The sequence below is a fragment of the Cryptotermes secundus genome, unplaced genomic scaffold (assembly GCF_002891405.2).
Source record: "Cryptotermes secundus unplaced genomic scaffold, Csec_1.0 scaffold117, whole genome shotgun sequence".
In the NCBI taxonomy this organism is placed as follows: Eukaryota; Metazoa; Arthropoda; class Insecta; order Blattodea; family Kalotermitidae; genus Cryptotermes; species Cryptotermes secundus.
This window is the reverse complement of record NW_019737981.1, coordinates 2,807,116-2,823,936: the sequence shown is the minus strand read 5'-3', so window position 1 is coordinate 2,823,936 and position 16,821 is coordinate 2,807,116. Positions and strand designations below refer to the sequence as shown.

At 39.8% G+C, this 16,821-nt stretch overlaps 1 protein-coding gene across 2 annotated transcripts in view; it reads left to right on the top strand.

Moving 5' to 3' along the window:
• The first annotated feature begins 3,520 nt into the window (after positions 1-3,520).
• LOC111870567 (transcription factor Ken 1) overlaps positions 3,521-16,821 on the top strand; it is a 37,268-nt gene continuing 23,967 nt past the window's right edge. The window contains exons 1-2 of one of the 2 annotated variants that reach the window (XM_023862952.2): positions 3,521-3,629; positions 6,575-7,377. The gene's annotated coding sequence lies outside the window, so the exon portion shown is untranslated. The other variant, XM_023862951.2, reaches the window with a different exon arrangement.

Here is a 16,821-nt window from a genome sequence, read left to right as displayed (position 1 = left end):
GCCTTGACGTCTCACAAACATACGGGCCTCCAGGGCCTGCTACTTTTTTACCTAAGTGACATTTAAAAATTCGGTTCCACCTCAAAGAAGATATACCAAACGCCAGTTACAAATATCAGTGGCCTAATTATATCTATAAAAATCACATTCATTTATACTGGGAAGTAAAGAAAAATTCGATTGCCGATGAGGTCACTGGATTTTTCAATTTACCTAATCCTTCCAGCCGCACTATGCCTCTGGGATCGACCCAGCATCTAACAGAAATGAGTACCAGGAATCTTCCTGGGGATTAAAGGCTGCCAGCACGTAATGCTGACCTGGAAGCTTCGACGTCTCACAGCCCTCTATGCCTCCATGTCATGTTACAGTGATAGCTTAGTTAGTTAAAATCTCTGGTCGAAATGATCAGTTACTGTAAGCTGAATAAGTTCACTTAGTGTTCTTCAAGAATACATTGTCGATCCTGGATTCTATTAAGTTGCCCTCGTACAAGTACCTTCACGTAGGACTACAAATTAAAGTAACAAATGTTCGATATACAAATATAAAACTCTGAAATCAAACCAAAAGTTTATGCAGAAATAGAAGCAGATTTGAATTATATGCAATTTTCATGCTTGAGTGTACGTTCAGCGGTGCATATCTGCAGCCTTGGATGCCACGGGAACCAGAAGATGCTCGCGTCTTCACCTCTCATATAAAGTTTCTCACCTTCAAATTCTCCAACTGTTAAGTTCTAAAAAGAGGAAACTATACCACAGTTTTGATAATCCATATTTATAATTTTACATCCATTTATCTTCCTGTCCATTTACTGCAGATAAGAGTAATTTTGTTTATTGTAACATAAGGATGATTTTTAAGGTCGAAATACGTAGCTATGAAAACAGTTCCTCTCCAAATAAAATGAAATAACTGTTTACAAAGCTGTGTGAGACGGTGGACATACAGATCTATACGCATTAAATGATAACAAAACACGACGCTCAAATACAATATTTTATCACAAATTCAGCTTTACAAAATGCTAAAAAAATAATTACTCTTTGTTTCATATGGCTTTCCTGTCTCTTGCCTTGAGAGAGGAATAGAAATTTCAACTGAGTGAAAGCAAAATATTGACAAAATATTTGTACCTAAGAGGGATTAAATAATTGGGTAGTTTGAGATATTACATAATTAGGATCGTGGTAATTTACGGACCTGCTGGTCACTTAGCAGTCTCTCGGTAATGAAATAAGAGAGGTTACAATGTTCCTCCATAACTTTAGTAGGGAAGTCTTTTGAAAAGCAGCCAGTTAGAAGACTGTGATTGAAATCACCATAATCATCATGCGTAAGGATTGAGCTTCTTACCCGCTCCGTCCTTAAACATCAAGCCATCTTAACCTTCCTGGATCGAGTCCTTGTAATTAATTTTAATTACAAGTGAAGCTGAGCCCTTCTGAGAAGGTCAGTCACGAAGCTATTCAAGAACTTTCCAATATTTCATGGAACCGGAAGATTCATTACTGTGTTCACAAGAGCCATCCACTGGCCCCTGCCCTCAGGCAGATCACTCGAGTCCATACCACCCCATCTGATCTCTCTAAGATCCTTTTCAATATTATCCATCCACCTATCTTGGTCTTCCTAGTGGTAAAAAGTAAAAAAGTAAAGGTATCCCTGTAACAGGCCGTGGAGGCCCATAGGGCTGTGAGATGTTGAGGTTCCCACATTTTCTAAACAATCGTCTCATAGATGGCGGTAAGGTTCTTAGCGCTACGCACCGACCGCCCTTTACCCCCCCAGTGCAAACAATATGATTGCACGTAATGAGTGGATCTTAAGGTTCTTTAATGTCGATGTTGGCTGAAAAATTTACAATTCGAGTGGATTCCGGTTAATTTGGACACATCAGAACTAGACTACTTTGACACAGCTAAGCGAATGCCCAAAATATACGCAGTTGCACGTGAAGAGTTAAAAAAGCATATGTTCATGAGGCAAAAGATAATCTTTCCATTTATTGAGGAACAAAAATACTGACTTTAGATTAGCTGAAAAAATTGATGCAAATCACTATTTACCCTAAAAACAAAATTGATTCATTTACCTATTAAACATGCATATACTTGCAACAGTGACAGAGGAATTGATCGAGTGTGCTTTGCTGCGTTCTCTTGCTTGCTGCAGCTGAACAAAATCAGTGCAGATTTCTAGTGCAGATATATAGAACTGTCTTCATTGCCTTCCTGCATGAAATACAGTCACAGTACAGCAATAAATTTCCTAGCATCCTGGTTAGTCACTCGTTCACGCTCTATCGTGTCATCCTTATCGGTTTCCTGAGCTTCTGATATCTTCTGACATTTCACTGTAACTTGTTCAACAATTGCTTCCTCACAAACTTCATTTTCATTATAATATTGACGACTGCTGTCGGCGCATGAAAATTCTTCGTAATTTTCGACGTGTTACATTTCCAATACTATGTAATTTTCACTATCAGCCTTATTCGGCATCTCCAGGTCTTGATCGTTTAAAATCACAGTGAGCAAAGTAGTTACGAATGGTCTTGGTATCTGCTCTTCGCCAACTGTCGGCAATAAACTGTACTGCTTGTAGAAGATCAATCTTAGCAATGAATTTTCTTCTAAATTTATGTAAACACTTCATATTAAATGCTGTTGGTAAATCTCCACTTTGACTTGCAGATCCTACAGGCCGAAGACGGCCCGAAGCTCCCAATCTGATCATCCCCAGTGCATCTATAAAACACTATTTTTTGCTGGCAGTCATGTGTGACTATATGTATAATGAACATTAGGGAATACACGATAATAATAGTCATTTGATATTCATGAATACAGCATTAGAGCTGACCTTGACGGACTTCTGAGTTCGCACTTTCTGCTGATTAAACAGATGCAACTGCGCTGTTATTTGCCCCTTCTGGGGCCCCTCTCTGAACCAGAATTTTCAAAAGTTTCTGAACAACGAAAAGCTATTCCTGAAAGTCACTACCAGAACAGTCGAAACAAGAAAGGAAAGTCATGTTTTCCAGACACAAACTTTCCGAATTTGCAGTCCTCTATGGTCTTTGTGGTTCTCCTGTCTGTTTCACGGCATTTAATGTGTGTTTATTTTTTCATCTGCATCGGCCATGTAGTGGCGAACGAGAATATATACTGAATGATGAATGAAGGTGGAAATGGATCGTGGCCTATTTTAAAGTACTTGAAGGACTGGAAAAATCAAAGGTCTGCCGGCTGCATATTAAGACAATTAAAAATGTCGGTATAAATCTTCACAAATAATAATGCATCAGGTTTGGTGAGTGAACAATGTTTTCACTCTGAACAGTGTTTCAAATTCTCTCTGTCTCTTTCCTCTGTTATCCCCTATCTCCGAACATTTCCCCTATTTTGCCTTGGTATATTGTGAAAGTACTTCTCCTCTCCCCTTCCTCCGTGTCCCTTCTCCTGGTCTTTGGTTCTGCCATTTTCCTTATATCTATGGTAGTGAAAGCAAGCAAGCGAAGAGGTGGACAAGTATTACGTAGCAGCGTTTCGGATTTGAAGGGGGGGAAATTAAAATACAATACTGCACAGTCGAAAGGGGGGAAAATATTACGAGGCAGAAAGGTGAGGACAACAATTTGAAACTAGGTGAAGTAACGTTCAAGCGAATTGTTTACAGTGATTAAACTACACAGTTATGTCGTTTGGCAGAAAAACATAAAATTGAAGAGACAACAATGTGGCAAAACTTGGGAAGACAAGCGGAGAAGTGAGAAAGGAAAAAAGAAGAGCTAGTAAGAGCCAGTGGCGGAAAGCGCAGACGCGTAAGAGACGGAAGAGAACGGAAATAAAAATTACGACCTTGAGTGTTAGAGAAAAAGGAAGGAGGTGAAAAAAAATGACAAGTGAAAAAAGTGATGTGTGGAAAAAACGAATTCAAAGAATAAGCTAGCGAGTGAATGTCTAAGTCTCCCCAGTTGAATCTAAGCAAGCCATCACTGCTTGTTGCCAAGTTACTGGGCTTGAAGGACATTTCTGATACTTTTACATCCTTGTGGAGTGAACTGCAAGAAGGCAAGTTCTCATTATACAGTGCGTTCGTTTGGAGTGCGTGACGGGATGAAGTGGCTGCAAGGGTTCCCTCAAGTTGGGTAGGCCGAATATTGTATATGCAATGTTACTTTCGTGTTATGTTTGTGGACTGCTGATTTCAAGATATTTTAAACAACATTTTGTTATCTTCTGTTAATTTTCCTGCGTCGACTGTGATGCGTTTAGTTATATACACGTTCTTTCGCGCGGACTCGAAACTGTGGCATTAATGTTCTGCAATTTAACAAGAGAAGTGCCGGCACAAAGAGGTTGAAGTCGTAATCGTAACAAATGATCGGAAAAATTATGTAACAAATTAAACCAGATATGTATTCGTGCAGGTTGCAAAGCTAATGACTGCTTCAGTGTATTCCAAAATTATTATAGTTTGTTGGATTTGAGGTTCTCACAGCCGTGACTATGAAGAGTGATGCAGTGTAATCCGGTCCAAGTTTGCCGACGTTTCGGAACTCACTGCTTCCATCTTCAGGGTAGAAGAAAAAGCCAAGCAAAGATCTATCAATACACAGGTTGCCTACGTGTACATCGTGTTGGTTGCTTGGTATACTCCACGTTCATGAAGATCGAGGCAATAAATTCCTCCGAAACGTCAGTGAACTTGTACCAGACAACACGGGGTCACATCGCAAAACAAAGTACACTCTAGAAATTTGCGATTGGAAACTTCATGTTTTGTTTTGTAATGTACTCCCAGTTTTAACTTATACGATAATGGTTATATTCAATGAAAATGCAGAAAATATTGACATTACAGAAAAGGTGCTTTCTGATCCAGTAGTTACGTTAAAAATGTATCAGTGGTTGTATTAGCTGAACCGTCGCAAAGATAACAAGAAAACTGGCTGGATTATCACATGCGGAGTGGAATGTGTATATACCTGTTCCAGTGTCTGGTTTATTTTCGTTCACAAAGAATACAGTCTCTCTTCAGCACGATATGAGCCGCTGGGGAAAGTGGAAGGCCTACATTTTTTAGACGTCAATTAAGTGTTACCTAAAAGTTATACAATTTCACTTACACTTTCATTTGGGTATATATGGCTTGTGTTACGTCATCGGGTGGAGTTGGGTCATGTGAAACAGTCCCTAAATACAGTATCTCTTTCTGAGAAGCGAAAGTGCATCTTGTGTCTATTTCTTTATGTTGTTAATAAGAGGAATTGTCGCAAAGCGCAACGCATTGGCATACGTATACTGAATGGTCTGTATTGTTTGTCGTGGATCACATAACAGAAGTTTGTAATACATTTGTAAGAGGCTGTTAGCAGTTTAATTAGTGTAAATTATTCTGCCCTTCGGTTATCTTTAACCATATTCGGTAATAATTGATAAGAGATTTCTTTCGTTCTTTATCGCGTATATCTCAATAATGCAAATGTGAACATTAATAGCGCACTTGCAAAATAAGTTTTCGGCGTTAAAAGCACACTTTCGATTACGGAAAAGCAACTGTTATTTTGGATTTCAGATTTGTGTAATCAACTTTTAGGCAATGGGCCGAATGTAGAATGGTGACCTACAGACAACCACACACCCTCTGAAGTCTTTGTCTTAACATGAAAAACGTGTTTTTCCAATAACATTCGTTTTCAGAAGGAAGATTTTGTGGCGAAGAGGCAAACATTTATATTGCAGCAGTACTGATATCTGAAACAAGTTGTTTATTAATTAGTTAGTAAAAAGAACTCGTGAAATGAAATCTTTGATATCCTAATGTCTGGACCTGGTGTCTAGTGCGCAGAAATAGGCATGAGAGCTGTGGGATTCAAAATCACGCATTAGTTTATCCCAACATTTCTTTTAGATTTTATTTATTACTGTTCTGTGAAAATTTATTTGTAGCAACTCACTGTTACATTCAATTTTAATGTGCCATACTGAAGTTATGGAGTTTTCAGAACATAACATTAGGGAATACTAGGAACACTATAATGTGTATATGCTGATAGACATGACTGCATGTTTACTGAAACAGTAAACAACACCCCTCTCCCCTTAAAATATTCTTTCAGTTCATAATAACAGTTTCCCCTGATAAACTTGGAGGATATGTTTGCTATTCAGTAACAGATCTAGTAGCTTTATTCTTTATACAGTTTAAACTTCGTGTTAATGATACTTCCTTAACATGTTATTGCATTCTAAACCATCACAATTAACCTATTTAGGACATAAACAAGATGTTTATCTGAAAGCGAAAATTCTTTGGGAAGTTTAGTGAATTTCACTTACATAATTTGTCTAGGCCCTTTTTTCATCAATACCACCAAAATTGAGGTAACCATGAAAATATATTAACAGAAAGGTTGTTTAACTAATAATCTGCGTGGAAAGGGCTACTAAACAAATTATGTTCTCTTTCTGAAGAGGGTATCCATTCCATTGAAGATGAAATATTTCTATAAAATACAACTTTTTATTTCTCAGCTTCATACTAATTATTTCCTTTGTTTCAGGATTTCTAATTTTTGTCAGACTTCCAAGCTTTGTGCAAGACTGACAACTGTGCATTTCAATTTGAACATCGCTTTAAATCACGTAGCATGACTCAACAAGCTGAAGACCAATTGCAAGGATTAAGTGTTCGCACCAGCTGATAAATGTGCATCTGTGAAATTTCAACAGTGTATGTGTTCGTGAGAGTGATGTGTAATACTGAAATCCACTCAGTAGGATCATGAAGAGTCTTTCAGTGGACAACAGGGTAGAGATGGCAGATGTTAACAGTGCTCTTACCAGTTTATGGTAACAAACTGCTTTCTGCACATTCAGATGTGCTGGCCCTCATGCAATAATCAGAGGGTCCATATCCTGTGTTCCAATTTCGTTGGTGTGTATATACAGACATAACTCATGTGCTAACAACAATTAAATAAAAGCTTTTCTTTTTTGTTAAACAAATGTGTCCAAATATTTTACGTTTTTAATCAGTTTCAACATCATATTGTTCTGCCACAAGGTTTGTGATGACAGTTTAAGTATTCTAGAAGGTTAGAAGATACATTAGTGATCGTTGGTGGATGTTCCTTGGCCTCGTGGCATGTTTCATGTGTTCTGACAAAAATATGGCAGAGAAGGAAGGTACAACTCCTCTGTCAGTTTTTACAACTCTTAAATTTGGTTACAAGAATAAGAAGAAAACCTGTAGCGAAACATCTCGAGGATTTAAGGAGACATGATAAGAGTGTGCACTGCTGTTCATATCTATGGAATTATCTGAAGGATTTCATACCCATTTCCAGGACAGCATATAAGACTGGTAAGTTCTCAAGTTATGTGTTGGTAACAGTTCGGAGAATTGCATGCTGGGAGGTTTCCCTTCAGCGACTCATAGCCAATCAGTTGGTCAAGAAATTCACTGCTTTATCATCGTAATGATTATCATAAATGGTGTATAGTTACGTCTTCAAGACCTGTTCCTGTACAGCCGAACATGGTCTTAGTCTCTTCCTTGTCATTTTGATAAAGTGCCTTCATTCGCCTGATCAATAACAAAATGCCTCTTGTGAAAGGAGATCTCTTTCTATTCTTTCCAAATTATTTTTCTTATTTTACTGATATCGTTGTACCTCTTCAACTATGTTTGCAGCGTTCAATGTTTCTCTGATGTCAGAATGCCACTGCCTTATTTATCCTAAATGCTCATTTCCAAAAAAGCAACAAACAAACAAACTCCGTGACTTGTAGTCCGCAAGCAAACAATACCGACCGAGCGACCTCTGCTTGTCGACGAAATTAGTGCCAACTTTTGCGGGTAGAGGGTGCCGCGTGGTCAGCGCAACGGATTCCCACGGCCGTTAATCTCGGTTTTCTAGACCGGGGCCGCTATTTCCTTGAAATAGCTCCTCAATTATCCTTACGAGGCTGAGTGGACCCCGTTCCAGACCCACTGCTTGTCAGATAATCTGGTAGCGCCGGGAAACGAAACCCGACGTCTGGATCTGTAGCCAGGATCTCTGACCACTAGACCACAGAGGCGGTCGAATGTTCATATCCACATTCACAAATTCCTATCATTGGAACATTCTTTAATTTAATCGACAAAAAAAAAAAAAGAATACAAAGTGAACAGTGCGCCTACAGATTATTAGGTTGCAAATTTGTTTACAGGCTATTCTCATAAATCATATCATATCAAGTATCATATTATACCACTTCAAGAGTTCGCGCTCACTATTTTGTTATTACTAGCTGTAGAGAATTAGGAAGTAGGCGTTGGGATGGCATTCAATTGTATGACGTCTACATGAAGTTTCACGAAAATCTGTCAACTGGTTCAGAATCTAAAAGGGAAACACAAAGACTCAGATGCACAGAAGCATGGTGATCTCATAAGCCTACTCAAGAAAGGGAAGGAGGCTAAGAACTTAATACATGTATGGACGATCGAGAGGTCGGAGTTCGAGTCCCAGTAAGGTCAAGAATTTTCTCTTCTCCAAGTCGTCCAGACCGGCTCTGGGGTCCACCCAACCTCCTATCCAATGGGTACCGGGGGCTGTTTCCCCAGTGGTAAAGCGGCCGGGGCGTGAAGCTGACCACTCATCTCTAGCCATTGCCGAGGTCAAGAAATTGTGAATCTATACAGCCATTACCCCATACGCCTTCATGGTGTAGAGCTTAAGTAGTTAAGCACAGGGACAACTTTGCCTTACCTTACCTTTATGATTTCGGATGGGTTTTCATTGCTTTCTAAATAATACGAAATCATAATTGTTTTATGAGCAAGCATGGCTTTAATTACGTAAACCCAATAAAATGGAAGATGAGTTCTTCAGTGAATTCATTCACTTTGAACAATTTGGCTGTGGTACCCCTCTGAAGGGCGTTTTTCAAGAGAAAACAGTGGATAAGTATTATGAAGCGAATGAATTCCACGTTACGCGAGCCGTTTACACCCATAATACCAGCGAAGTAAAAATAAAGAGGAACAATTGTACCTGTTCTTAAGTAGAACTCCATGAATACCAAAGAGCAAACGGAGTTAAACTGTATTAATTTCTAACCTCGGCCCTAAATGGAGTTAAGTGGTCACCTTATCCAACGGAAAGAGTCCCCGGTTGGACGGATCTCGGACTTGGTTTGAACGTAGAGGTCGACAAAAGAAAAAGCCATGTCCAGGACGGGACTCGAGCCCCAGCCGTACAACTCACGGAAGTTTATTGAAAGACGTCGAATGATCAAGTCAAAGAGGATGAGGTGGGCAGGACATGTAGCACGAATGGGGCAGAAGCTGAATGCATATGGGATATTGGTGGGAAAGCCAGAAGGAAAGAGACGATTAGGAAGACCAAGACGTAGGTGGGTGTACAATATTAAAAGTGGATCTTAGAGAGATAGGATGGGATGGTATTAATTGGATTGATCTGGCTCAGGATATGGACTAGTGGAGGGCTCTTGTGAACACGGTAATGAACCTTCGGGTACCATAAAATGCTGGGAAGTTCTTGAGCAGCTGTAGAATTGATAGCTCCTCAAGAATGGTTCAGCTCCATGAGTGAGTGTGTGGGAGCGACTCAGTGCAGTTATTCACAAATGCTACCTGTGATTCTTGGTCAGTAGTTGCAGTTTATGAGGTTGGGGCAGGAGATCAGCTGCATTCTGTCTATAATGAGTAAAGTATGAGGTACGAAGTGCGGAAGTGTGGAAGTTACTGCGTACCGTTCCCGAAAGCTCCTTAAGAGAACAGTGTAGCGGTAGTCACACGCTGCCCAATTCCATTGAGCCGAATTGTTCATAGAAGTTGAATCGCTCACCTGGATCAAGAAATTTCCTCATCTCTCCCATGCGCGCTATATGTCCTGCCCTCTTCTTCCTGGATTTTATCGCCTAAATGATTTTTCGTTTAGAATTATGAAGACATCATCATAGCATTTTCGCCATGCTCCTACAACTCCCACAGACGTAGGTCCAAATATTCTCCTCAGGACTTTGTTCTCAGATATCCTCAAGTCTATGTTCTCCTCTCAGAATGAAAGTTAATTTTATAGTTTTGTATAAATTTTAAAAATTTCTTCTTTTCTAGCCTACTTTCCTTATTATATTTAAGCATCCTGTTGCACTGTATACCATATATGATATAAACTCCGTCCTAAGTTCAACAATTAGTGTAGGTCTTTCGTCTTGCTTTTTTTACACTACATGTTTCGGCCGCAAACACAGGGAGCCTACACAGAATAACACCTGTACAGTGCTGAAAACAAGAAGTAGCCGCTGCAGCACGATAGACATAGGGAGAGCAACCCTGAGAATTTTAAATTTAAAAATTTTTAAACTGAAGATTTAAAAGTGCCAGTTCATGAAAGTCAAAATTGACGTGTGTAGGTAACAAAGATAATGTACGAATCAGACAAATATCAGCGAAGTAGATTCTGTTAGCAACGACGAAGGGAACAATTGGGAAGACCTGTGTTTTAAATTTTAAACTAAGTGCAGTGTAACAGCTGCGTGAGTGTATACACCTGATGATGGCCGTTTGCGGCCGAAACACGTAGTGTAAAAGAAAGCAAGACGAAAGACCCACAATAAACTGTTGCACTTAGGACGGAGTTTATATCATATATCTACTTTCCTTATTTTGAAAAGATGAAAGTAGGCTTATGTGATGTCCATGCTGTCTGTGTGTTAATCCTCCCCCCATTAACTTTTGAATTACAGAAACTGTCTGTATGAATCTTGGGCTTCATAAAGCCCTCCCGTCAGCCTGTCTGTACGCGTATATCACCTCTATCGTTGCTAGGCAAAGGCTCGGTAAACACGTTCCCGCGGCAACAAATACATGCAACAATAGAAGAACTGTTGGACGCGTCTGTCTGTGTATCCCCTTACCGTAGCTAGGCAACAACTAGGTAAATACGTTACTGCGGCACTGAAGAATTTTTGGATACGTCGCATTGTACTCGTATGAGGTGCGGGTCGTATCAAAGGAAAGTAGAAGATTATTTCTCTCCGCAATTCCTCGTTAGCCTACTTTCCTTACTTTGAAGAATGAAAATAGGCTTATGATATCTCCATGTTGTGTGTGTTTGAGTGCCCGCCTTTTCAACTTTTGAATGGTTGAACCAATCTGTATGAAAATTGGTATGGGATATCATGGCACCTGAGCCCATGTCAACGGCATACTTGATAAATCCCTCCCATCAGTCTGTGTATCTATGTGTGTATCCCCTTACTGTTGCTGGACAACGACTCGGTAAAAATCTCCCTATGGTTTCTAGGCAACGGCTCGGTAAAATTGTAACCGGGGGCAACGAATACACACGCAACAGTAGAATTGATGGCCGCATCGTTTTCTGTGTGGTCCGTTTCGTATCAAAAGAAAATAGACGATTATTTCTTCCCCAAATCTCATGTTTTTTTTTATATATGAGACAGAAAGACGTAAGATTCCTAACCGAATGGTAGGTAGCATGTAGGATTTGGGGTTTTCGCAGAGGTGGTTATGAAGAGTTATATACCAGAAGATAGATCTCTTCTGAATGGTAGCATTTCCCAATTTGAATCTGATCGTCACTTGTTCGTAAACGTAATACGATTCGTTACTGTCGTTCTGAATTATTTGAACTTCGACGAATTTTCGAAGCGTTTGCTCTATTCATTTTGCCCTGTATTCTGGTGCCTAGACATAACATGTTCTCTCCTCGTTTCCCCTACCATTAAATGACCTTGACATTCACTCAGACTTCATGGTCCCAGTTTCTGTGCTGTCGTCTGGCCAGGTTCGTGAACACCTGTGATATAAATGCAGCACTCTCTCGTTACGTTCCTGAAGAGCACTATGATCAGCAGAACTGTTATTGAACTTCAGGGGAATTACAGGTCATGAGCAAATGTGACTGCTGTTGACGCCCGTGAAAGCCTAAGTTGCCTGTTTCTTCGTTAAATACAATTAACATTTTACGTAAAATATAGCACTCGTAACACTATAAAAAAAATAACCTACAGTGTACACTAAGAAGACGCGTTTCGCCAGATAAATCATAACCATACGCTTAACACCCGTGATCTTCAAATTACTTATAAAAAAACACTCAGTTAATGGCATAAATGGAACTGATATGCTCTAATTGAGGAAGTGTCTTACTTTAGATAAAGAACTTTTCCCTTATAATAAACAAATATTCAATTTACGTGGTCAGAATTATAACTGAATCACTACAAAACAACAAAACAAACTCCGTGGTTTAAGTCCGCAAGCGAACTATACAGCAATCAGTATTAAGTCTTCTTTGTTTTATATAGATTAAAATATAATTAAGTATAAGTTATATAAGGGACCTAATTATTTAATACATGCTTCGATGTCACTGTAACAGAGCACTAGGCGTACGTAAAAGAATGAAACAAAACTGATTTCAACGCAGAGTAAACTCAGCCATGTCTTTCATCTAATCCTTTAATTAATTACGATTTTTGCTGAAGGAGAGGAGGCGTACGTTTCCTTGTAGACTCCCTGTTATGAATAAAATAAAGAGACCACGGCAGCTCCAATGATGTTTTAAATTGAATATTTTTTTTTATTTAGGTCGCCTCTGTGGTCTAGTGGCCAGAGTTACTGGCTACAGATCCAGAGGCCCCGGGTTCGATTCCCGGCGCTACTAGATTTCGTGAGAAATAGTAGGTCCGGAACGGGTCCACTCAGCCTCGTGAGGATAATTGAGGAGCTATTTCAAGGAAATAGTAGCTCCGGTCTAGAAAACCGAAATTAACGGCCGTGGGATCCGTTGCGCTGACCACGCGACACCCTCTATCCGCAAAAGATGGCACTAACTTCGCAAACAAGCGGCGGTCCCTCGGTCGGTATAGTTCGCTTGCGGACTATTCTTTAAGAAGCCATCCATATTAAAGTATTCAAATGACTGTAGGGAAGCAGGAAGAGGGGTGCGAATAGAGTGCCAAAAAATGTTCTTAATACGAATTTTGTCTTTCTTAATTTTCTTCGTGAGTTTATGAGTCTTAGGAAATGGGAAGGACAGCAACGCTAAAGATTAAAATATTATTAACAAAGCGACCTTTTCTTTCTCACACACATATAAGTACTGTAATCGCAAAAACAAATAAATAAGACAGATTTTTTTGTTTTTACGGAAGTGTAAGTTTTGGTAACCCCTGTACAGCTACTATACCTGAAGGGGCACGAGAAAGTCGATTGGGGCCTACTCCAGTTCGGTTTAATACGTGTCTTAAAACCTGTAGAACACCAACAGATCTTAGAATATAGCGTCCAAATTAGTTATCAGTAACGTCTCTCGTATGTATTCTGATAGGCTACGAAGCATGTTCAGTCACTGAGCATGTAATTAATCGCTAGTTAGGTCGCCCCATAGCTCAAGTGGTTAGTCGCTGGCTTCCCATCGCGGAGGCCCGGGTTCGATCCCGGGTCTGGTCATGTGGGATTTGTGGTGGGAAAAGTGGCGCTGGGGCAGGTTTTCTCCGAGTATTTCGGTTTCCCCTGCCAATGTTCATTCCACCAATTGCTCCACAATCACCCTCACCTATCATCTGGGGCTGGTACAATATGCCAGAAGTGGCTGCAGTACAAGGGACTTAGTCCCACCTCACTAGCAATAAAAAAATCGCTATTCAACAGTGTCTGAATAATAGAATTTTTGTTACAACTTCGAAACCATCCCTGACCAAGCAAGAAGTCTCGTTATTCTACACTACTACGATCTTTTATATATATCGTTCGGCCGGTCCGGCCTGAAAGACCCGCTTCTCGCTTGAACTTCGCCACTTGCGTTGGGCTCATGCCGTAAACGACAAGCCGGTAACTTGTACACATTAGAGTTACAATATCGTCCGAGTAAAGGATTCGAACAGCTACCATGAAGCGAGCTTATGCGTTATGTGCCTACTGACCGTAATCGGTTTTGTCTCTGTATTAAGCATATAGTCAGCCATGTTGCTTCTTCTGTCGGAATCCACATGGAAGTTTTGCAATCTTAATAAATTTAGATGGACAGAGTCGTTATTGAACAAAATGATCTAAATCAAAAAGGTGACTATTCACTGAAAAGACACTGGATGAAATCAGTGTTTTACTTGTACGCTTCTCTTGAAAATCGCTTAGACGTCATGCACATGAGACCGGAGTTTTAAGTTTGAGGTTTTAAGTGTGTCTAATTTGCGAAAATGAACTTAGCACGTGGATGTGATCATTTTATGAAGGTGCAACGTATGCAAGCATAAGAACAAGGGTTATTTTCGGCATCTGCTCTTGTCGTGGTGGGATCTGTTTGTGATTTGTTGACGTATGGGCTTGTCGACTGCGCTGCAGGCCGGAACACGAGTGGGAAAACATGACGCGAGGAGTGCACCTCCTGCTGGACCGGCTGAACGATTTGCGGTAGGCTGTTAGATAAACTCTTGGCATATACGAGTATCTGAATGTTATCATTTGGGGGTTACTTTTATCGCCATGCCAATGATAAATTGCCATTTCTGCTGTGTATGAAAACCCTTCATGTTCAGTGTTCTGTAGCTCAGTCAGAACAATGACTGGGCTATGGGCTAGACGTCCACTGAATGAGGGTTATATTCCAGGCAGGGACGGAGATGTTTCCTGTCTCCACAGACTCCAGACTGAGCTCAGGGCCCAACAAGAACTCAGGAACAGGGTTCTTTCCACGTGGTTGAGTCAGCGGGGGCATGAAGTCGACAACAACCTAGTATTTAAGTTATAAATGCTTTTTTATGGCGTGGTGTTTAATGAAACACAGAGAAAATTTTACCTTTTACCTCATGAGTGGCAGTACCTTAACTTTCATGTTTGAAAGTGCTGGAAAAATACATACCTTCATATTATGTTAACGTTATAAACATCGCTACTGATTACTGTGGCCACGCGGTTTGAGACACGAGCCTTCTTCAACTGCTCGAACACCGGGATCGTGGGTTCGAATCCCATTCGAGGCATTTATGTCTATGTTTAATCTGTGTTTGTGTTGTTCTGTGTGTAGGTAGTGGCCTTGCGACGGACTGATTCCTCGTCCAAGGAGTCCTACTGACTGTCTGTGGTTTAAGAAACTGAAAAAGCACAGGGGTTGTAGAGCCGTAGATAGATATAAACATCATCAAATCAATCACATTTTCAATGATACAAATATTGAAAAAAATTTTGAAGTTTATCACTTTCTTTCTGAATTACATAAAGCTGTAGAAAGTGAGAAAAATGCCTTTTTTTATTGCTAGTGTGGTAGGACTAAGTCCCTTGTACTGCGGCCACTTCTGGCCTATTGTACCAGCCCCAGATGATAGGTGAGGGTGATTGTGGAGCAATTGGTGGAATGAAGATTGGCAGGGGAAACCGAAGTACTCGGAGAAAACCTGCCCCAGCGCAACTTTGTCCACCACAAATCCCACTTGACCAGACCCGAGATCGAACCCGGGCTGCCGCGGTGGAAAGCCAGCGACTAACCGCTTGAGCTATGGCGCGGCCTAGAAAAATAACTAAAAAGTAAATTGCTTTTGAATGAGTATTGCTTCAAAATTACAAGGTCAACTAGAATCTTCAGCCAAATTACACAAAATTGTGTTTTTGTGCTTACAAAAAAACTAATTCATTAAATTGACATTATGAAAATTCGTAGAATTATTTGAAATGTTATATCAATATAATACATTCAGTCAGTAACCAGAGATTAGGTAATATTTCTATACTTAATTTTTGGTGGAACTTCAAAATTGTATGTTTACCATGCTACAAATTGTAAGCACCTTAACACCGTAAAGTCTATATCAGTGGTGCCCAAACTTCACGGAGCATCAGAACATCTTGTCGCTCCTATGGAACACAAAGAATAATTGTTTTCTTATGCTGTCATTCAAATTATGGATAGCATTATCAGCGAAACATATGTTGCATTATATTGTGGTCTCCTAATCTCAAGAAATGGTAGCGGTAGCGATGATATATCATCATCATCATCATCATCATCATCGTCATAATGATCTGTGTTTGCTTCTAAACCAACATACTGAGTAGTACGAGCTTACAGCTGAGTTACAGCTCTTGTGTTTTTTTTTTGTTCTGATGTTATCTCCTAATAGATTTACATTATCACAGACCAGAAGTTGATGTATCCCATTTAGTTTCAGCCCCAAATGTTTTTTTTTCGACATTTCTAATGACATGTTCTAAAGCAAATTTTAAAAGCAGTGGCAATAACACATCTCCTCTGTTCAGTCCATTTTTAATAGGAAATATATCAGAAAAATGTTTACCTATACCGATTTTAGTATAGGTTTAATTAAATACATTTTAGTCAGCCTAACTAGTTTCGTGGGTACCCCAATCTCAGTGAGATCATTGTACAATACTTCCCATGTTACTGGCTCATAGGCTTTCTTGAAGGCCAAAAATAGCTGATGTACTGTCTCATTGTACTCTCATTTTTCTCCAGTATCTGACGAACTTAAAAGATCTGCTCAATAGGTGATCTGTTACATCGAAACCCACGCTGATGATCCCCAGTAATTTCATCTGTGTATGGACATAACCTTGAGAGAACACTGTTGGATAAATTTTGTATGAAGTTGATTGCAGTGATATTGCACGATAATTACTGCAGTCAGTTTTATCACCTGTCTTGTGAACTGATACAACAATAGACTTGTGGGCAGTTCTCCTTCCACTGATGAGGCAATTTCACCTTATTCCAAATATAATTAATTAGCTTATGGATCTTAGAACGTAACATTTCAC